At 46.8% G+C, this 23799-nt stretch overlaps 1 protein-coding gene across 1 annotated transcript in view; it reads right to left on the bottom strand.

Moving 5' to 3' along the window:
* LOC134571999 (syntaxin-binding protein 4-like) overlaps positions 1 to 23799 on the bottom strand; it is a 78054-nt gene that overhangs the window by 51258 nt on the left and 2997 nt on the right. The gene's annotated exons all lie outside the window — the stretch shown is intronic.

Genomic DNA, 23799 nt, shown 5'->3' on the forward strand with positions numbered 1-23799 from the left:
TCACTATAACTCCTCCTCTAACTGCTCCTATACCCGCTCCCTATAACTCCTCCTCTAACTGCTCCTATAACCACTCACTATAACTCCACCTCTAACTGCTCCTATACCCACTCCCTATAACTCCTCCTCTAACTGCTCCTATATCCACTCCCTATAACTCCTCCTCTAACTGCTCCTATATCCACTCCCTATAACTCCTCCTCTAACTACACCTATACCCACTCCCTATAACTCCTCCTCTCACTGCTCCTGTACCTACTTCCTATAACTCCACCTCTAACTGTTCCTATACCCACTCACTATAACTCCTCCTCTAACTGCTCATATACCCACTCCCTATAACTCCTCCTCTAACTGTTCCTATACCCACCCTCTATAACTCCTCCTCTAACTGCTCCTATACCCACTCCCTATAACTCCTCCTCTAACTGCTCCTATACCCACTCCCTATAACTCCACCTCTAACTCCTCCTATACCCACTCCCTATAACAGGGGTAGGCAACCTACGGCACTAGTGCCATACACGGCACTCGAGGTGTCTTTCCACGGCACTCAAGGCTGCTAGAGCCAAACAGGGTCTGGCCTATCAGGAGTCTCAGTGAAACTTCAGATATCTGCTAATACAAAGAGGTAGTGATGGACAATCCTCAATTTATGCATTGCAGCACTTAGAGGAAGTGATCTCAGCACTTGTGAATGGGAATCCACACTGTAGTAGAGCAGCCCACAGCTGATGTTGCAGCTCCTGTCCTTGACCTGTACCTGCCCAGGCTGGTCCCCACTGGAACCCAGGGAAGCCACCCACACTGCTAGATATACACAGACCTGCAGAATAAGCCTCCCCTCATACACATAATACGAACAGCCCACACACAAACATACACACAATCCCCACAAACGCAACACCACTAACAATCTACAAACATGCACACAATCCCACATGCAGCCTCTCACGTGCAAAACCCCAAACAGCTCCCATACACTACCTAACACACAATGTGACATATCCATCTACACACAATTCCACAAGCAGCCCTCATACACAGCCCACATTCATATGTATCATACACGATACCATAAACTACTAATGAACATATACAATATAATAGCTCATATACGCACAAATACAACGATACAAAGCAATTACAGTAAAAATAACACAAGCAGAATACGGCAGCACACACACCTCAATTTAAAAAAATAGGATCGGCAGGGCCGTTTGAAGGAATTTGGGGGCCCCAAGCAAAATGGACATGGTGCCCCCCCCCCCCGCACACAAAGCCTACAAAAATCACAGCATAGCCATACAGTTTAAGTTCACCCACACTTTATATAAATAAAAAAGGTTTACAGTGCAAATACTGCTGTTGCATATAATGTGCATAAAACTTCCCTGTGTTCTCCTCATCTCCCCTTCTCCTCACCCCCCCTCCCTGTGTTCTCCTCATCTCCCCTTCTCCTCACCCCCCCCCCTGTGTTCTCCTCATCTCCCCTTCTCCTCACCCCCCCTCCCTGTGTTCTCCTCATCCCCCCCTGTGTTCTCATCTCCCCTTCTCCTCACCCCCACTCCGTGTTCTCCTCATCTCCCCTTCTCCTCACCCCCTCCCTGTGTTCTCCTCATCTCCCCTTCTCCTCACCCCCCCTCCCTGTGTTCTCCTCATCCCCCCCTGTGTTCTCATCTCCCCTTCTCCTCACCCCCACTCCGTGTTCTCCTCATCTCCCCTTCTCCTCACCCCCTCCCTGTGTTCTCCTCATCTCCCCTTCTCCTCACCCCCCTCCCTGTGTTCTCCTCATCTCCCCTTCTCCTCACCCCCTCCCTGTGTTCTCCTCATCTCCCCTTCTCCTCACCCCCTCCCTGTGTTCTCCTCATCTCCCCTTCTCCTCACCCCCTCCCTGTGTTCTCCTCATCTCCCCTTCTCCTCACCCCCCTCCCTGTGTTCTCATCTCCCCTTCTCCACCCCCCGTGTGCTCCTCATTTCCCCTTCTCCACCCCCCCCGTGTGCTCCTCATTTCCCCTTCTCCACCCCCCCGTGTGCTCCTCATTTCCCCTTCTACTCACCTCCCTCCGTGTTCTCCTCATTTCCCCTTCTACTCACCTCCCTCCGTGTTCTCCTCATCTCCCCTTGTCCTCAGCCCCCTCCCTGTGTTCTCTTCATCTCCCCTTCTCCTCACCCCCCCTCCCTGTGTTCTCATCTCCCCTTCTCCACCCCCCCGTGTGCTCCTCATTTCCCCTTCTCCACCCTCCCGTGTGCTCCTCATTTCCCCTTCTCCACCCCCCGTGTGCTCCTCATTTCCCCTTCTACTCACCTCCCTCCGTGTTCTCCTCATCTCCCCTTGTCCTCAGCCCCCTCCCTGTGTTCTCCTCACCCCCTCCCTGTGTTCTCCTAATCTCACCTTCTCCTCACCTTCCCCCTCCGTGTTCTTCTTACTCCTCCCCCTCCGTGTTCTTCTTACCCCCCCCCCTTCGTGTTCTTCTTACTCCTCCCCCCTCCGTGTTCTTCTTACTCCTCCCCCCTCCGTGTTCTTCTTACTCCTCCCCCCTCCGTGTTCTTCTTACTCCTCCCCCCTCCGTGTTCTTCTTACTCCTCCCCCCTCCGTGTTCTTCTTACTCCTCCCCCCTCCGTGTTCTTCTTACTCCTCCCCCCTCCGTGTTCTTCTTACTCCTCCCCCTCCCTAAGTCCTTCTTACTACTCTCTCCCCTCCCTAAGTCCTTCTTACTTCTTACTCCCCTCCCTGTGTCCTTCTTATTCCCCTCCCCCTGTGTCCTTCTTATTCCCCCGCCTATGTTCTTTTTACTCCCCCACCCCTCCCTCCCTCCCTCCCTATGTTCTTCTCACCTCCCCTTCCCTGTAGCGTGGCCGAGCTCAGGGTGCACTTCCTGTCAGTCCGGCCGGGAACAGGAAACTAAATCTCCTGTACCGTGTGGTACCCAGCCGGACTGACAGGAGGAAGAGGAGCTCGGCCACGCTACAGGGAAGGGGAGATGACGAGAGAGGCAGTGCTGCAGCCGCCTGAGGCTCTCTATAGAGCGCTCAGGCGGCTGCATCCTTATAGAAATGGCGGCCCTGCTTGGGGGCCCAGGCCAGCTCGGGGCCCCAAGCAATTGCTTGGTTAGCTTGCCTGGTAGCAACGGGCCTGAGGATCGGCACGCTACGGGACATCACAATCCTATATCGGCACAGTGCTGCTAAAAGGTTGCCTACCCCTGCCCTATAACTACTCCTCTAACTGTTCCTATACCCACTCACTATATCTCCACCTCTAACTGCTCCTATACCCACTCCCTATAACTCCTCCTCTAACTGCTCCTATACCCACTCCCTATAACTCCTCCTCTAACTGCTCCTATATCCACTCCCTATAACTCCTCCTCTAACTGCTCCTATAACCACTCCCTATAACTCCTCCTCTAACTACACCTATACCCACTCCCTATAACTCCTCCTCTCACTGCTCCTGTACCTACTTCCTATAACTCCACCTCTAACTGTTCCTATACCCACTCACTATAACTCCTCCTCTAACTGCTCATATACCCACTCCCTATAACTCCTCCTCTAACTGTTCCTATACCCACCCTCTATAGCTCCTCCTCTAACTGCTCCTATACCCACTCCCTATAACTCCTCCTCTAACTGCTCCTATACCCACTCCCTATAACTCCACCTCTAACTCCTCCTATACCCACTCCCTATAACTACTCCTCTAACTGTTCCTATACCCACTCACTATATCTCCACCTCTAACTGCTCCTATACCCACTCCCTATAACTCCTCCTCTAACTGCTCCTATACCCACTCCCTATAACTCCTCCTCTAACTGCTCCTATACCCACTCCCTATAACTCCTCCTCTAACTGTTCCTATACCCACTCACTATAACTCCACCTCTAACTGCTCCTATACCCACTCCCTATAACTCCTCCTCTAACTGCTCCTATACCCACTCCCTATAACTCCTCCTCTAACTGTTCCTATACCCACTCACTATAACTCCACCTCTAACTGCTCCTATACCCACTCACTATAACTCCTCCTCTAACTGCTCCTATACCCACTCCCTATAACTCCTCCTCTAACTGCTCCTATACCCACTCCCTATAACTCCTCCTCTAACTCCTCCTATACCCACTCCCTATAACTCCTCCTCTAACTGCTCCTATACCCACTTACTATAACTCCTCCTCTAACTGCTCCTATACCCACTCCCTATAACTCCTCCTCTAACTGCTCCTATACCCACTCACTATAACTCCTCCTCTAACTGCTCCTATACCCACTCACTATAACTCCTCCTCTAACTGCTCCTATACCCACTCACTATAACTCCTCCTCTAACTGCTCCTATACCCGCTCCCTATAACTCCTCCTCTAACTGCTCCTATACCCACTCACTATAACTCCTCCTCTAACTGCTCCTATACCCACTCACTATAACTCCTCCTCTAACTGCTCCTATACCCACTCACTATAACTCCTCCTCTAACTGCTCCTATACCCACTCACTATAACTCCTCCTCTAACTGCTCCTATACCCGCTCCCTATAACTCCTCCTCTAACTGCTCCTATACCCACTCCCTATAACTCCTCCTCTAACTGCTCCTATAGCCACTCACTATAACTCCTCCTCTAACTGCTCCTATACCCACTCACTATAACTCCTCCTATACCCACTCACTATAACTCCTCCTCTAACTGCTCCTATACCCGCTCCCTATAACTCCTTCTCTTACTGCTCCTATACCCACTCCCTATAACTCCTCCTCTAACTGTTCCTATACCCACTCACTATAACTCCACCTCTAACTGCTCCTATACCCACTCCCTATAACTCCTCCTCTAACTGCTCCTATACCCACTCACTATAACTCCTCCTCTAACTGCTCCTATACCCGCTCCCTATAACTCCTCCTCTAACTGCTCCTATACCCACTCACTATAACTCCTCCTCTAACTGCTCCTATACCCACTCACTATAACTCCTCCTCTAACTGCTCCTATACCCACTCACTATAACTCCTCCTCTAACTGCTCCTATACCCGCTCCCTATAACTCCACCTCTAACTGCTCCTATACCCACTCCCTATAACTCCTCCTCTAACTGCTCCTATACCCACTCCCTATAACTCCTCCTCTAACTGCTCCTATACCCACTCCCTATAACTCCACCTCTAACTCCTCCTATACCCACTCCCTATAACTCCTCCTCTAACTGTTCCTATACCCACTCACTATAACTCCACCTCTAACTGCTCCTATACCCACTCCCTATAACTCCTCCTCTAACTGCTCCTATACCCACTCCCTATAACTCCTCCTCTAACTGCTCCTATACCCACTCCCTATAACTCCTCCTCTAACTGATCCTATACCCACTCACTATAACTCCACCTCTAACTGCTCCTATACCCACTCCCTATAACTCCTCCTCTAACTGCTCCTATACCCACTCCCTATAACTCCTCCTCTAACTGTTCCTATACCCACTCACTATAACTCCACCTCTAACTGCTCCTATACCCACTCACTATAACTCCACCTCTAACTGCTCCTATACCCACTCCCTATAACTCCTCCTCTAACTGCTCCTATACCCACTCCCTATAACTCCTCCTCTAACTGCTCCTATACCCACTCCCTATAACTCCTCCTCTAACTGCTCCTATACCCACTCCCTATAACTCCACCTCTAACTGTTCCTATACCCACTCACTATAACTCCACCTCTAACTGCTCCTATACCCACTCACTATAACTCCACCTCTAACTGCTCCTATACCCACTCCCTATAACTCCTCCTCTAACTGCTCCTATACCCACTCCCTATAACTCCTCCTCTAACTGCTCCTATACCCACTCCCTATAACTCCTCCTCTAACTGCTCCTATACCCACTCCCTATAACTCCACCTCTAACTCCTCCTATACCCACTCCCTATAACTCCTCCTCTAACTGTTCCTATACCCACTCACTATAACTCCACCTCTAACTGCTCCTATACCCACTCCCTATAACTCCTCCTCTAACTGCTCCTGTAACGGACCGTTTCACTTACAAGAGGATAAAACCCAGTTTAGGCGATAATCCCCTTTACAGATGCACAGGCAGCTACTGCAAACACCATTCTCCCGACTGGAACCACACGAACACTGGAACAGCTGAACAAGAAAAGCAGACATCGGCTTACACTCTTGGCAGTCAGCATACAATCCCATTCCCCCAAAGACCGAGACGACACATCGCTTTGAGGGTTAAGCAAGAACTCTGGACTGGCTCATCCAGCCTGGCTTTTATTTCCAACTCACACATACAGGCCACACCCAGGGGGAGGCATAAAATAACCAGTCAGATACATGGTACAACCCACACATCCCCTCCCCTCAGATAACCAGTTAACATAATTATACAGCCAGGAAAACTACAGTTTTTATACATGTGCTATAACTTTAAATCCATACATCCAATCTTCCTAAAAACTGCATATTTAGAATCAGCACACTTTAAACATACACCCTTCCAAAAATCAGACAAATCCCTCCAGTGGATCAAAAGTTAGCTGGAAGTCCTTTATGACCGACCGCAAGCACAATTTCCTGCCCAAAACAGTTCCATAGATTTGGGCTGTGCGGTCGGTCAATTTCATGCCGAAAAAACGACTAAGTCCCATTTCGAACGGGACTTAGTCTCTGGAGCTGCAAGTTCAGTATGGGAGAAGGTAAGGGTCAGCGGTATTCGGCAAAATGTGTAGCCGATTTCAGTTCCACAGAATCTTTAGCATACACCGCTGACCGCGTTCGGCTGAACAAAGATGGCCGCCGCCACGTGCAATTAACCTGCAGTAACCTCACAGCCTGGGAGGTAAATTGCCTGCACACTTTAGCTTCTGGGTGGTCCGCCTGTGTGGTACTTGGTTCAGTAAGCCCTATTTACTGAACCAAGTGGGGGAAAGCCAGGAACAAGTTATTTTACCGGTCTGGGGACATAGTCTTAAAGGGGCATTGTTCAGCAAAGTCACAATATGTCCCCAGACGGTTCTTAAAGGGCCATACACACCAATAAAAGTCCATACGTTTTCAGGGGCCATAGTCTTAAAGGGTATGGTTACCCAAAGTCTCAATATGTCCCCAGACAGTTCTTAAAGGGTCAGCGGCAGTACAATAAAATACCATTCCCTGTGCTTAAAGGGCCAGCAGTCGCACAATTAAATACAATATGCCCCAAATAACCCAGGGGCCATAGTCAGCAGGTAAGAGGCTAGCAACCAGGCCTCTCCAGTTCACAGTGGCGAAGCTGGTTTCGCCACAGCTCCTATACCCACTCCCTATAACTCCTCCTCTAACTGCTCCTATATCCACTCCCAATAACTCCTCCTCTAACTACCCCTATACCCACTCCCTATAACTCCTCCTCTAACTGCTCCTATACCCACTCCCTATAACTCCACCTCTAACTCCTCCTATACCCGCTCCCTATAACTCCTCCTCTAACTGAAGCCCATGGAACAGCGCAGTCAGGGGAGTGGGCCTTGACAGAGCCAGGAGTAGGCAGGGGAGTAACCAGTTAAAGGGGCGTGGTTATTTGTATATGTGGGCTGGATAATAGGAGTATATTAAGCAGCCATTTTATGAGTAAGGGACATTTTAACTAAACTGACACTTACCTGGTAATTGTCCCTCCCACCCTCCCTGTTGTTTTGTAGTTCCCGTTTGGTCACAGCGGCGGGATAGGGCTTGGGTAATTGGAAGGTAGGAGGAGTATAAATTGGTTAGGCTGGATTAGAATGGAGTGTGAAATGGTTTGTGGGTTCGAGCTCATCGGTGGCTCCGAACCAGGTGTTGTAGGGGGGTCTCGGTACACCCCTACAGTTAAAAAAGTTATGGATATGGGGCCTCTTTGGTAGGCCATGTGTTATGTGTTATTTGTTATTTATAATGTTATTTATTGTTATTGGGCGGGGTCATTGCCGGGGGTAATTTATGTACGGTGGGGGGTGGAGGTAAATTTACATTTGTGGCAATGACCCCGATTTGTTACCTTGTTTATAATAATAAATAAAGCTGTGGACTTTTATATTACAACAGAAATACGGTGTCTGTAAGTTATTGGGGGGTTGGGGTAAACAGCGCACCTGCCGAATAATCGACTGGGGGCATGTCATGCTCCTGTACCCACTCCCTATAACTCCTCCTCTAACTGCTCCTATACCCACTCCCTATAACTCCTCCTCTAACTCCTCCTATACCCACTCCCTATAACTCCTCCTCTAACTGCTCCTATACCCACTTACTATAACTCCTCCTCTAACTGCTCCTATACCCACTCCCTATAACTCCTCCTCTAACTGCTCCTATACCCACTCACTATAACTCCTCCTCTAACTGCTCCTATACCCACTCACTATAACTCCTCCTCTAACTGCTCCTATACCCACTCACTATAACTCCTCCTCTAACTGCTCCTATACCCGCTCCCTATAACTCCTCCTCTAACTGCTCCTATACCCACTCCCTATAACTCCTCCTCTAACTGCTCCTATACCCACTCACTATAACTCCTCCTCTAACTGCTCCTATACCCACTCACTATAACTCCTCCTCTAACTGCTCCTATACCCACTCACTATAACTCCTCCTCTAACTGCTCCTATACCCGCTCCCTATAACTCCTTCTCTAACTGCTCCTATACCCACTCCCTATAACTCCTCCTCTAACTGTTCCTATACCCACTCACTATAACTCCACCTCTAACTGCTCCTATACCCACTCCCTATAACTCCTCCTCTAACTGCTCCTATACCCACTCACTATAACTCCTCCTCTAACTGCTCCTATACCCGCTCCCTATAACTCCTCCTCTAACTGCTCCTATACCCACTCCCTATAACTCCTCCTCTAACTGCTCCTATACCCACTCACTATAACTCCTCCTCTAACTGCTCCTATACCCACTCCCTATAACTCCTCCTCTAACTGCTCCTATACCCACTCACTATAACTCCTCCTCTAACTGCTCCTATACCCGCTCCCTATAACTCCTCCTCTAACTGCTCCTATACCCACTCCCTATAACTCCTCCTCTAACTGCTCCTATACCCACTCACTATAACTCCTCCTCTAACTGCTCCTATACCCACTCACTATAACTCCTCCTCTAACTGCTCCTATACCCACTCACTATAACTCCTCCTCTAACTGCTCCTATACCCGCTCCCTATAACTCCTTCTCTAACTGTTCCTATACCCACTCACTATAACTCCACCTCTAACTGCTCCTATACCCACTCCCTATAACTCCTCCTCTAACTTCGTCAAAATAAATCCACATTTATTGTCCCACTCTGCATCTTTTTTGTTCCAATCAGTCTGAAAGGATCAGAAGCCTCACACAGCCAGCACAGCGGGATGCATGATATTGTTTAGGAATGAATTTACATAACGAGACAATGGCTATAAATCCGCTTACATCATACCAGGGAACTGAGCCTCTCTAGCGGGCGAAGTCCCAGGGTCAATGACTGTGGGTTAAACCCAGGTCCAAAATGCATGAAAATCAAATAATTCAGAAACATTATAACTTATCGCCTTTGTTTTCCTGTTACAGCGAACAGATTAATCGTTCTTTCTGCCCCTGTGTGAACCCACAGTCTGTATACATCCCCTCTAAGCTGTCTCCTCGCTAAAACCCAGCCAGGGACTAATCTTTTCTTGAAAAGTGATTATATTCAGCACAATGAACCTTTCGCCTTCCTGGAGGGTCAAGCGCAGGTTAGAATTATCGCAGAATTGCTTCATTCTGTCTGAATGCAACACGAGCCCCATGTTTTTACAATTTAAAGGGAACCTATCACAAAATGTCACTTTAATCATATTTTTAATAACTCTATGCTGCTTTGTAGAGTTAGAATGTCCAGAGACAAATTGAAAAACACTATTGTGGCTTATCTTCCTCCATCCAGTGTGAGCTGCCGTGTTCCCCCCAGTGTGAGCTGCTGTGTTTTCCCCAGTGTGAGCTGCTGTGTTTTCCCCAGTGTGAGCTGCTGTGTTCCCCCCAGTGTGAGCTGCTGTGTTCCCCCCAGTGTGAGCTGCTGTGTTTTCCCCAGTGTAAGCTGCTGTGTTCCCCCCAGTGTGAGCTGCTGTGTTTCCCCCAGTGTGAGCTGCTGTGTTTTCCCCAGTGTGAGCTGCTGTGTCCCCCCCAGTGTGAGCTGCTGTGTTCCCCCCAGTGTGAGCTGCTGTGTTTTCCCCAGTGTGAGCTGCTGTGTTTTCCCCAGTGTGAGCTGCTGTGTTCCCCCCAGTGTGAGCTGCTGTGTTCCCCCCAGTGTGAGCTGCTGTGTTTTCCCCAGTGTGAGCTGCTGTGTTTTCCCCAGTGTGAGCTGCTGTGTTCCCCCCAGTGTGAGCTGCTGTGTTCCCCCCAGTGTGAGCTGCTGTGTTCCCCCCAGTGTGAGCTGCTGTGTTTTCCCCAGTGTAAGCTGCTGTGTTCCCCCCAGTGTGAGCTGCTGTGTTTCCCCCAGTGTGAGCTGCTGTGTTCCCCCCAGTGTGAGCTGCTGTGTTTTCCCCAGTGTAAGCTGCTGTGTCCCCCCCAGTGTGAGCTGCTGTGTTCCCCCCAGTGTGAGCTGCTGTGTTCCCCCAGTGTGAGTTCCCCCCAGTGTGAGCTGCTGTCTCCCCCCAGTGTGAGCTGTTATGTTCCCTCCCGTGTGAGTGGCTGTGTTCCCCCCAGTGTGAGCTGCCCTGTTCCCCCCGGTGTGAGCTGCCGTGTTCCCTCCAGTGTAAGCTGCAGTGTTCCCCCCAGTGTGAGCTGCTGTGTTCCCTCCGGTGTGAGCTGCTGATTTCCCCCCAGTGTGAGCTGCTGTGTTCCCCCCAGTGTGAGCTGCTGTGTTCCCCCAGTTTTAGCTGCTGTGTTCCCTCAGTGTGAGTTGCTGTGTTCCCTCCATTGTGAGCTGCTGTGTTCCCTCCAGTGCGAGCTGCAACATTCCCTCCGGTGTGAGCTGCTGTGTTCCTCCCAGTGTGAACTGGTGTGTTCCCTCCAGTGTGAGCTGCTGATTTCCCCCCCAGTGTGAGCTGCTGGGTTCCCCCAGTGTGAGCTGCTACGTTCCCTCCAATGTGAGCTGCAGTGTTTCCCCCCCCAGTGTGAGCTGCTGTGTTCCCCCCAGTGAGAGCTGCTGTATTCTCTCCAGTGTGAGCTGCTGTGTTCCCCCGAGTGTGAGTTGCTGTGTTCCCTCCAGTGTGAGCTGCTGTGTTCCCCCAGTGTGAGCTGCTGTGTTCCCTCCTGCAGTGTGAGCTGCTGTGTTCCCCCCAGTGTGAGCTGCCGTGTTCCCCCCAGTGTGAGCTGCTGATTTTCCCCCAGTGTGAGCTGCTGTGTTTCCCCCCAGTGTGAGCTGCTGAGTTCCCTCCAGGGTGAGCTGCTGTGTTCCCTCCAGTGTGAGCAGCTGTGTTCCCCTCAGTGTGAGCTGCTGAGTTCCCTCCAGGGTGAGCTGCTGTGTTCACTCCAGTGTGAGCTGCTGTGTTCCCCCCAGTGTGAGCTGCTGATTTCCCCCCAGTGTGAGCTGCTGTGTTCCCCCAGTGTGAGCTGCTGTGTTCCCCCCAGTGTGAGCTGCTGAGTTCCCTCCAGTGTGAGCTGCTGTGTTCCCCCCAGTGTGAGCTGCTGTGTTCCCCCCAGTGTGAGCTGCTGAGTTCCCCCCAGTGTGAGCTGCGAGTTCCCTCCAGGGTGAGCTGCTGTGTTTCCCTCCAGTGTGAGCTGCTGTGTTGCCCTCCAGTGGGAGCTGCCGTGTTCCCCCAGTGGGAGCTACTGTGTTCCCTAAATACTCTACAGACAGCAGTCTGTCTGTCTAACTGTTTGGATTACTGGCAGCAGCCTGCTATGCACTGCTTATAGAAGGACACTGACCCTCAATCTTGTAGACTGTAAGTTTCCACGTGAATAGGGCCCTTAACTCTTTCTCTGTCTTTTTACTTGTACATGTACAGTGCTGCCGAATATGTTGTCAATTATTTATCTATTTATTTATAAAGCACCAAGAACGGGGCTAAAGGTGGTGAATAAATCCCCAATATCCTTTAAATGAAAGGTCTATGGACATCACATACTTATAAAGTAACAAATATTAAGATAAGTTTGTCTATTCACAACAATTGTTTAACCTTGCAGGCCATGGTTAACACGTTGAGGCAAGTTGACCCAGGTAGTACAATGTTGGAGTAAATGGTCTACCACCAAAGTGGTGCAAATACCATTTTTGCTTTTCCCTTGTCGCTGTGACTGCAGGTTCTGAAACATATCGCAGGTTTTTTGAGTCATTACCATTTCGGATCAGTCACACGGCAGAGAGAGAGGCTCGGATCCGGGTGTTAATTGTTCTGAATCTTTACATCCCTGATCTTCAAGGCTGATTTGATCCGAGTAATCGTGCCAGTTCTATCCACTGAGCTATGTTAGCAGCTATTTTATCACAACTGCCAAATCCAGCTCCTGCAAGAATCAGCCTCCTAACAAACCATAAAATAAATCTTACAATCAGATTTATTCATTAATGTATTCATAATCTCTGTTCACAATATGTCAGGGCACAAAATGCATTAAGCTGCACGGAATGCTGCCCGCTGACCTGTGTCCCCCATTCGCCTTCTTGAATTCCATTTCTAATGGAATCTGATAAACGCCAAGTATTAACGTTAGTATTCTGGTATTGTGTGTGCTGCAGAATGTAACATGGGACAGCCTGAACGTGAAAACCGTCTCTCCTTGTAGTGTTAAAGGCTTCGCCCAGCAGAAACGCTGGCTTCATGGACCATGTAACCTAAATGTCGTTTGGCAATTAATTCATTATGTACTTTACTTTATGGCAAAGCTGGGATGGTTGTAGATTTGGAAGCCCAAGTCTGGCTTCTCCTGCTCCCTCAACCTTATGATATGATGTCATCTTAAAGGAACATTATACTGTTAGGAATATAAACATGTATTCCAACATTATACTGTTATACTAACTATTTTGATTGTTGGCCCATCAATGTGGATTAAAATAAATAACTGTCCTTCCCTTTCTTACCTTGGTTTACCAGTCTTCGTGAGGACCCTGCCTCGCCGGCTGAGAACATCACTTCTGAAGCTCCCAGTCAATCCAGTGCTTTACTATAAGCAAGCATTGGGAATCTAGTGGGCATGCATGAAAACATTCATAGCATTACATGGAGTCCATGCTTCTCTATGGGGAGCGTTCAGCGTCGGTCGGGGACTATGAACGTCACTCCTGCAATATTTGAAGAACCAAACCCAGGAAATCAGCAGAGTCGGCGTTAAGCAGCATTGTAAACATTGCCATTTCTCAGAAGAGTCACGGCTTACACAACCCAGCCTGTACCATAGAGGGCACAAAGAACACAGTTATGGAGGGCTCCTTTGACCAAAGTGAGGAACCCAAAAACAGAGGAACCCTTGTGTTACCCCTACTATTATGCTAGTCTGATTCTAACTCATTTCTGACCCTATTGGCGAGTCTAGACTTTCCTTGCCAAATAGTCTCAATGTCTCTTTTTAATGGGACGTTACATGCCACTGCAGTGTGTGATGTATCGTAATGATACTTGTTCAGTTTGAAAACCCCAATGGACCCGAGTTCAACCTTTACAGAGTTATTTACTAAAGTGTGACTTGTTCAGAATGCAAAGTGAATTTCAAATTTCACACACCGTAGTGAATAACCCTGTCTGCTGGCAAATTTAATTTCTGTAAATGGCTACAATGAAAATAATAGTTTATAACAAAATATTGATTTGTATATATAAATATAATATTAAGTTAATAAAACTTGTCCAGGAATAAGGCCTGCCAGGAATGTGCTAGCTCAGAATTTGCAGCCGTCACCCAAATGTTAGCCTGACACTGATACTATATGTCATCTCCCGGTGCCATGGGGATGAACTGACCTATATATGGCAGAACACCGACTCCCGTTCTGTTAAATGGGGGGACGGGGGGGGGTAACAAGAGGCGTACAGAAGAAAATCTGTCAAAAGAGTCTGCAGACATATAAAAATATATTGCCTTAAGGATCTTAGACAACCCAGGGGTTAAAAACAAGCCAATAACTCTATTTATGGAAAACAGATTATTTTATGAAGTTATTTGTATCTGCGGTTTTCACAAAGGGATAAAGTGAGACTTTGGTTAATGAGAGATATGGGCTTTAACGCCAATAGTGGTGAAGAAAGCTTCTGCAAAGAGAACCCTGTTCACTCCTTACACGGGAAAATACACCAGACATGGTTTTCTTAATCATTCCTATGGCCCTGAAACGATTCTTTCACAGTTAGAAGTTTACTTGGGATTGACGTCACAGGTAAAATCTTGAATCTCTATAAATTTATTGTTTTATCAACAGATTTACCAACAAGGCACACAATATTTCAGAACTGTCTAAATCAGCGAAGGTATGGATTGCATTCTCTATCAATCTGCAGTGACCGGTGAGTTTGTTACGAACAACGGGTTACAGCAAGCAGTTCTTTGGTCGGTGGTCAATGTCAATGTGGAAGCGTGTCCTTCTGAGCTGAGGTTTTGTAAGTTATTAGACGTGGACTTGATCTGAACCTCAACTGACAAAAGCCTTTATCTGCTAATCCGATTGGTACTTATTACAGGAACTGTTGTGTTCAAGAAGGCAGAATATCAGAAGGAAATGTTGGCTACTTAACAAAAGACGCCACTGAATTTTTATAGAACAATTTAGTAGATATACCCCCATAGAGGTCACACGGTCCCCACACATGGGTGCTTCTCAATGATCTCAGACATCCTAAGTTTCCCGGAGGTTATGTCAGACTCCCGCATTTTGAATTTGGCTCCCTGACACCTGGAAATCCCTGAAATCACAAACACAATGTATATCGCATTGTGTGTGTGTGATTTCCGGGATATTGTATATTATTTGCGGCCACCTGATAATACTCGCTAAACAGGGACCTGGTCGGGTGCCGTGGCCCTTTAAGAGAGACCGTGCCACTATGATATCAGCCAGAATGGAGGAAGTGACAGAATGTCACTTCCTCCCTGCTTCACAGAGAACTGCATGGGAGGAATGGAGGGGGAAGCTGGTGGTGCACACAGCAGCATGGAGGCAGAGGAGAGGCTGGAGTGCGCTGCTGCTGCATGGTCATTCCCATTAGCCTCAGCCAGCACCAAAACCCCTAAAAAGCCACCCCCTGGACAGAAAGGTAAGCTAACAGGATGGTAGCTGCAAATATATAAAATATGATGTGTGTATCTGTGTGCATGTTAGTGTGAATGTGCCAGTGTGTGTATCAGAGTCTGTGTATCTGTGTGTCAGTGTGTATCTGAGTGTGTGTGCCAGTGAGTGTATTGGTGTGTATCTGACTGTGTGTCAGTGTGTGTATCAGAGTCTGTGTATCTGTGTGTCAGTGTGTATCTGAGTGTGTGTGTGTGTGCCAGTGAGTGTATTGGTGTGTATCTGACTGTGTGTCCGTGTGTGTATCTGAGTGTGGGTCAGTATTCGTATCTATGTGTCAGTGTGTGTATCTGAATGTGTACCAGTATGTGTGTGTGTGTATTTCAATGTGAGCCAGTGTGTGGGAGACGTTTCAACAAATTCTTATAATCTTGCTGATTACTACTGAATTCAGCACTTCTATAAATTGTCACAAATATGACAGACTCGGGACACAAAGTTACAGGTTAAAATAAAGAGCTTGCCCATTTCAGTTTTTTAGACATTGTAATTTGTCAGATTGGTTTTCTGGGCCTATGTTGCATTTGAGACCGTATGGCAGCCTAGGAATGAAAATTACCCCATCATGGCATACCATTCACGAAAGTACACACAGATAGAGGATTAGGTGCTCACCATTATTGTGGTGAGGCATCAGTGACTCTCAACAAGGATTCTCAAACCTTGTAACATACAAGCAAAAACCCAATACAAAATTGATAAACCGTGCCAAAAATATCTTTAACCCTTAAGTGTTATCTTTTTTATAGAGTAGTTTGTTCTATACATACGTATGTCAGAGGAAGCCTTCCATTATAAAGTGCTGAATATCTCAAAAACAAACAAAAGAAATTACAATACTGTAAAACTTATTTTAGATTTTATAAACAGCAAAACACATAATGCGGGCACACTCACACTTTAAAGAGCTACTAAGAGCTCTGCTGTTTTCAGCATGGACGGTACAATCCCCGTTTTAGCATTTATATTTTGTCTGCAGTGGTGATGGTATATATCCAAGGTAAGTGTGATATGGAATGACAAAAATAAAAACATCCAATGGTGCAGTATAAACAAATGGTTGACCGTATACAAAATAAGGTAGCTATCCTACTCACACGTGGCAGAGCATATGACCTGCTCTGGTGTGACACAGCTCTGGTGGAACAACCCTCACCTGGGATATGAGGAATCAGGAAACAAGCAGGGTTTGAAGTAAAATCCCAAATAAATTCAAAATTAAATTAAAAAGGATTTAAACGTTATTTCAATTAAAAATGAACAAATACAATCAATATACCAGCAAAGACTATAAAGGTATTAAATAAGGCTATATAACCACACTTTACTTTTAACCAAAAGGTTTCATCAAAGCACACTTCAGATTTCTGTTCAGAGATGTCTGACAGGTATAACAGTACACCCCACATACAGGTTTTAGGCTGTTTTGGACAGTTACCGGGTCAAATTTAGTTCAGTTAATGATTTTAAATCAAGATTAATTGGACCTCTGGGTCTGTTTTGTGTGACGTCTATTATCAATTAAACTGTAAAATAGCTTTCCCTCCCCGCACCTTGCTACCTCTCCTGCAGCTGTCATCCAAAAAATGAAACATTAAGTCCTCAGTGGAAATATTTCTTGCAACCTAGATTTCTACTCCTACCCTTACCTTTTGTGTCACTATACCCCACTCCCTCTAGCATGTAAGCTCACTGAGCAGGGCCTCAATCCCTCTGTTACTGTGTCACTATACCCCACTCCCTCTAACATGTAAGCTCACTGAGCAGGGCCCTCAATCCCTCTGTTACTGTGTCACTATACCCCACTCCCTCTAGCATGTAAGCTCACTGAGCAGGGCCTCAATCCCTCTGTTACTGTGTCACTATACCCCACTCCCTCTAGCATGTAAGCTCACTGAGCAGGGCCTCAATCCCTCTGTTACTGTGTCACTATACCCCACTCCCTCTAACATGTAAGCTCACTGAGCAGACCCTCAATCCCTCTGTTACTGTGTCACTATAACCCACTGCCTCTAACATGTAAACTCACTGAGCAGGGCCCTCAATCCCTCTCTTACTGTCACTATACCCCACTCCCTCTAACATGTAAACTCACTGAGCAGGGCACTCAATCCCTCTGTTACTGTGTCACTATACCCCACTCCCTCTAACATGTAAACTCACTGAGCAGGGCCCTCAATCCCTCTGTTACTGTCACTATACCCCACTCCCTCTAGCATGTAAACTCACTGAGCAGGGCCTCAATCCCTCTGTTACGGTGTCACTATACCCCACTCCCTCTAACATGTAAGCTCACTGAGCAGGGCCTCAACCCCTCTGTTACTGTGTCACTATACCCCACTCCCTCTAACATGTAAGCTCACTGAGCAGGCCCTCAATCCCTCTGTTACTGTGTCACTATACCCCACTCCCTCTAACATGTAAGCTCACTGAGCAGGGCCTCAATCGCTCTGTTACTGTGTCACTATACCCCACTCCCTCTAGCATGTAAGCTCACTGAGCAGGGCCTCAATCCCTCTGTTACTGTGTCACTATACCCCACTCCCTCTAACATGTAAGCTCACTGAGCAGGCCCTCAATCCCTCTGTTACTGTGTCACTATACCCCACTGCCTCTAACATGTAAACTCACTGAGCAGGGCCCTCAATCCCTCTCTTACTGTCACTATACCCCACTCCCTCTAACATGTAAACTCACTGAGCAGGGCCCTCAATCCCTCTGTTACTGTCACTATACCCCACTCCCTCTAGCATGTAAACTCACTGAGCAGGGCCTCAATCCCTCTGTTACTGTGTCACTATACCCCACTCCCTCTAGCATGTAAGCTCACTGAGCAGGGCCTCAATCCCTCTGTTACTGTGTCACTATACCCCACTGCCTCTAACATGTAAACTCACTGAGCAGGGCCCTCAATCCCTCTCTTACTGTCACTATACCCCACTCCCTCTAACATGTAAACTCACTGAGCAGGGCCCTCAATCCCTCTGTTACTGTGTCACTATACCCCACTCCCTCTAACATGTAAACTCACTGAGCAGGGCCCTCAATCCCTCTGTTACTGTCACTATACCCCACTCCCTCTAGCATGTAAACTCACTGAGCAGGGCCTCAATCCCTCTGTTACTGTGTCACTATACCCCACTCCCTCTAACATGTAAGCTCACTGAGCAGGGCCTCAACCCCTCTGTTACTGTGTCACTATACCCCACTCCCTCTAACATGTAAGCTCACTGAGCAGGCCCTCAATCCCTCTGTTACTGTGTCACTATACCCCACTCCCTCTAACATGTAAGCTCACTGAGCAGGGCCTCAATCGCTCTGTTACTGTGTCACTATACCCCACTGCCTCTAACATGTAAACTCACTGAGCAGGGCCCTCAATCCCTCTCTTACTGTCACTATACCCCACTCCCTCTAACATGTAAACTCACTGAGCAGGGCCCTCAATCCCTCTGTTACTGTGTCACTATACCCCACTCCCTCTAACATGTAAACTCACTGAGCAGGGCCCTCAATCCCTCTGTTACTGTCACTATACCCCACTCCCTCTAGCATGTAAACTCACTGAGCAGGGCCTCAATCCCTCTGTTACTGTGTCACTATACCCCACTCCCTCTAACATGTAAACTCACTGAGCAGGGCCTCAATCCCTCTGTTACTGTGTCACTATACCACACTCCCTCTAACATGTAAGCTCACTGAGCAGGGCCTCAACCCCTCTGTTACTGTGTCACTATACCCCACTCCCTCTAGCATGTAAACTCACTGAGCATGGCCTCAATCCCTCTGTTACTGTGTCACTATACCCCACTCCCTCTAGCATGTAAACTCACTGAGCGGGGCCCTCAATCCCTCTGTTACTGTGTTACTATACCCCACTCCCTCTAACATGTAAACTCACTGAGCAGGGCCTCAATCCCTCTGTTACTGTGTCACTATACCCCACTCCCTCTAACACGTAAGCTCATTGAGCAGGGCCATCAATCCCTCTGTTAATGTCACTATACCCCACTCCCTCTAACACGTAAGCTCATTGAGCAGGGCCATCAATCCCTTTGTTACTGTCACCATTGCAACCCACCATTGTCCCTTTCCTTTCTGTAGAGCCTTGTTCCCTTCACAGTCCATGATGTTCTCAAAGTTGGTCAAAGGATTCTCAGCAAGGTAAGAGACAGTGACCTAACAAAGGCAAAGACAGAGGGATAGAAGAAGCATGTTACTGGACCTTAGGGAGTCCAGGCTCAACTTAAAGTAGGAACTAGGAAATATCAGGACTAAGTCAGACAACTATTTCAGGTCAGAGAGGAATACAAAAAGGAAAACGAACAAAACTGTGTACCAGACAAAACACAGGCTGATATAGAAACAAACAGTCAGACAGGCCAAAGTCAGGATTACGGACTGGAACAGGTTAATTAACAATCCCGGTCTGGTACACGAACAGGGGTAGTCATACAAGCCAAATCTGATACACAAATACAGGAGATCAAGAATTGTCAAAGGATAAGCTGGATCAAAACCAATAAAACAAGATCAGGACAAAAATATCACTAGGATTCTGAAACCACAAAAAGGCCCAGAACAGCCCGAAAGCACTCCTAAAATAGGGAGGCGCTGTACTTGATTGGCTATTGCTTGCTGACATCAACCAAGTCAGAAAGGTATCACAAAACCAAGCAAATCACATTGTTAAGAAAAGAAAACTGATAAATGTCTGGAATCACCCCAGGCTATCAGGTTCCACAGTGTCACCGCAATGAGTGCACAGCAGTATCGACTGCGAACCAAGGCTTCACGTCCACCAGAGGTCGGTCTCCTGACAGCTGTCTCCCATTTTTTGTAGGTCATTTATCTCACATCTCCAGCCATGCTGTCATTGCTTCCCACAGCCAATTAATTCCACAACTGGTTAAAAATCCAATTTGTGGAGGGCATGGCCTCCCAAAGTATGTACCTCCTGATCCATTGCCTATATTACCCTAAGGCTATATAAGCAGCCAGGGACTAGTACAATTAACCTGATCAGATTAATAAACCCAACCAAAAGACAAGTAGGTGTCTTTGTGAGGTAACCTTTCCAGAGGAATGGCCCAGTGGCTCCTAAATCAGTCCTCATGTCTCACCAATAGTCTGGGATTTATGTATTTCCATATTTTATTCCAATAGAGTTACTGACAAAGCTCTGTCCCAGACTATGCTACACTTACCATATACGTGCAGAATAATTAGAAAAACATGTATCTCTCTATTACTAGAAGAGCTCAATAACAGACTGAGGGCTTCTTATAGAGAGGTAACATGGGGCTTATAGAAAGTTCTCAACTGGACTTGCAGATTAACAAAGCAGGTGCAAGTAGGGACTGGAGAGTAAAAGTTGTTATAGTGGGGTACATTTAGGTACTGAAGAGTAAGATGTGGTTTATACAGAGGTCTCAGAAGGAGGAAGCAACGTTAATAGGTGTTATATTTATATCCTAGCAGATAACTGGAAGGTAACATGGGAGGCAAAGACAGGTTTATAAGGAGTTTCATAATCACATGGTGTTATAATGAGGTTCCTATAGGAGGTACAGAGTAACATGGTATTATAATGAGGTTCCTGTAGAGGGGTACAGAGTAACATGGAGTTATAATGAGGTTCCTATAGGAACGTCAACGTCAAGGCAGACCCCCCCTAAGCGGGTCCTAACACTGACCCTTCAGCCTGCTTCCTTGAGCTTCTGGCAAAGATATCTCTAATGAGACAGAAAGGGGTATTTTTTATATACACCCCTATACTTATTAACCCTTAATAGGGAACACATGGGATGGGTAGCAGCATTGTAACCAGGCTGTGTGATACAAAGTAAATACAAATACAAAAAGAGAAGTCCTGCGCTTAAGCAGCAAGGACTACAACACACATCAGCCCCAATATATAGTAAAAACCAAAGAAAAGAAAATGTTACTTGCGCTTTCTCCTTAATCCCTATGTATATTTAGACAAATGGAGGTCATTTAGTTGCTCCAATGGCCATTGGAGGGATGCCCGCCTACCAACGTCAAGGCAGACCCCCCCTAAGCAGGTCCTAACACTGACCCTTCAGCCTGCTTCCTTGAGCTTCTGGCAAAGATATCTCTAATGAGACAGAAAGGGGTATTTTTTATATACACCCCTTTACTTATTAACCCTTAATAGGGAACACATGGGATGGGTAGCAGCATTGTAACCAGGCTGTGTGATACAAAGTAAATACAAATACAAAAAGAGAAGTCCTGCGCTTAAGCAGCAAGGACTAAAACACACATCAGCCCCAATATATAGTAAAAACCAAAGAAGCCAGAAGCTCAAGGAAGCAGGCTGAAGGGTCAGTGTTAGGACCCGCTTAGGGGGGGTCTGCCTTGACGTTGGTAGGCGGGCATCCCTCCAATGGCCATTGGAGCAACTAAATGACCTCCATTTGTCTAAATATACATAGGGATTAAGGAGAAAGCGCAAGTAACATTTTCTTTTCTTTGGTTTTTACTATATATTGGGGCTGATGTGTGTTGTAGTCCTTGCTGCTTAAGCGCAGGACTTCTCTTTTTGTATTTGTATTAACATGGTGTTATAATGAGGTTCCAGTAATGGGTACAGAGTAACATGGTGTTATAATGAGGTTCCTGTAGTGGATACAGAGTAACATGGTGTTATAATGAGGTTCCTGTAGGGGGTACAGAGTAACATGGTGTTATAATGAGGTTCCTGTAGGGGGTACAGAGTAACATGGTGTTATAATGAGGTTCCTGTAGCGGATACAGAGTAACATGGTGTTATAATGAGGTTCCTGTAGGGGGTACAGAGTAACATGGTGTTATAATGAGGTTCCTGTAGGGGATACAGAGTAACATGGTGTTATAATGAGGTTCCTGTAGGGGGTACAGAGTAACATGGTGTTATAATGAAGTTCCTGTAGGGTGTACAGAGTAACATGGTGTTATAATGAGGTTCCTGTAGTGGATACAGAGTAACATGGTGTTATAATGAGGATCCTGTAGTGGATACAGAGTAACATGGTGTAATAATGAAGTTCCTGTAGGGTGTACAGAGTAACATGGTGTTATAATGAGGTTCCTGTAGGGGGTACAGAGTAACATGGTGTTATAATGAGGTTCCTCTAGGGGATACAGAGTAACATGGTGTTATAATGAGGTTCCTGTAGTGGATACAGAGTAACATGGTGTTATAATGAGGATCCTGTAGTGGATACAGAGTAACATGGTGTTATAATGAAGTTCCTGTAGGGTGTACAGAGTAACATGGTGTTATAATGAGGTTCCTGTAGGGTGTACAGAGTAACATGAGGTTATAATGAGGTTCCTCTAGGGGATACAGAGTAACATGGTGTTATAATGAGGTTCCTCTAGGGGATACAGAGTAACATGGTGTTATAATGAGGTTCCTGTAGTGGATACAGAGTAACATGGTGTTATAATGAGGTTCCTGTAGGGGGTACAGAGTAACATGGAGTTATAATGAGGTTCCTGTAGTGGATACAGAGTAACATGGTGTTATAATGAGGTTCCTGTAGGGGGTACAGAGTAACATGGTGTTATAATGAGGTTCCCGTAGGGGGTACAGAGTAACATGGTGTTACAATGAGGTTCCTGTAGGGGGTACAGAGTAACATGGAGTTATAATGAGGTTCCTGTAGTGGATACAGAGTAACATGGTGTTATAATGAGGTTCCTGTAGGGGGTACAGAGTAACATGGTGTTATAATGAGGTTCCCGTAGGGGGTACAGAGTAACATGGTGTTATAATGAGGTTCCTGTAGTGGATACAGAGTAACATGGTGTTATAATGAGATTCCCGTAGGGGGTACAGAGTAACATGGTGTTATAATGAGGTTCCTGTAGTGGATACAGAGTAACATGGTGTTATAATGAGATTCCCGTAGGGGGTACAGAGTAACATGGTGTTATAATGAGGTTCCTGTAGGGGATACAGAGTAACATGGTGTTATAATGAGGTTCCTGTAGGGGGTACAGAGTAACATGGTGTTATAATGAGGTTCCTGTAGTGGGTACAGAGTAACATGGTGTTATAATGAGGTTCCTGTAGTGGATACAGAGTAACATGGTGTTATAATGAGGTTCCTGTAGGGGATACAGAGTAACATGGTGTTATAATGAGGTTCCTGTAGGGGGTACAGAGTAACATGGTGTTATAATGAGGTTCCTGTAGGGGGTACAGAGTAACATGGTGTTATAATGAGGTTCCTGTAGGGGGTACAGAGTAACATGGTGTTATAATGAGGTTCCTGTAGGGGATACAGAGTAACATGGTGTTATAATGAGGTTCCTGTAGTGGGTACAGAGTAACATGGTGTTATAATGAGGTTCCTGTAGGGGGTACAGAGTAACATGGTGTTATAATGAGGTTCCTGTAGGGGGTACAGAGTAACATGGTGTTATAATGAGGTTCCTGTAGGGGATACAGAGTAACATGGTGTTATAATGAGGTTCCTGTAGGGGGTACAGAGTAACATGGTGTTATAATGAGGTTCCTGTAGTGGGTACAGAGTAACATGGTGTTATA

This window comes from Pelobates fuscus, chromosome 8 (genome assembly GCF_036172605.1).
Source record: "Pelobates fuscus isolate aPelFus1 chromosome 8, aPelFus1.pri, whole genome shotgun sequence".
In the NCBI taxonomy this organism is placed as follows: Eukaryota; Metazoa; Chordata; class Amphibia; order Anura; family Pelobatidae; genus Pelobates; species Pelobates fuscus.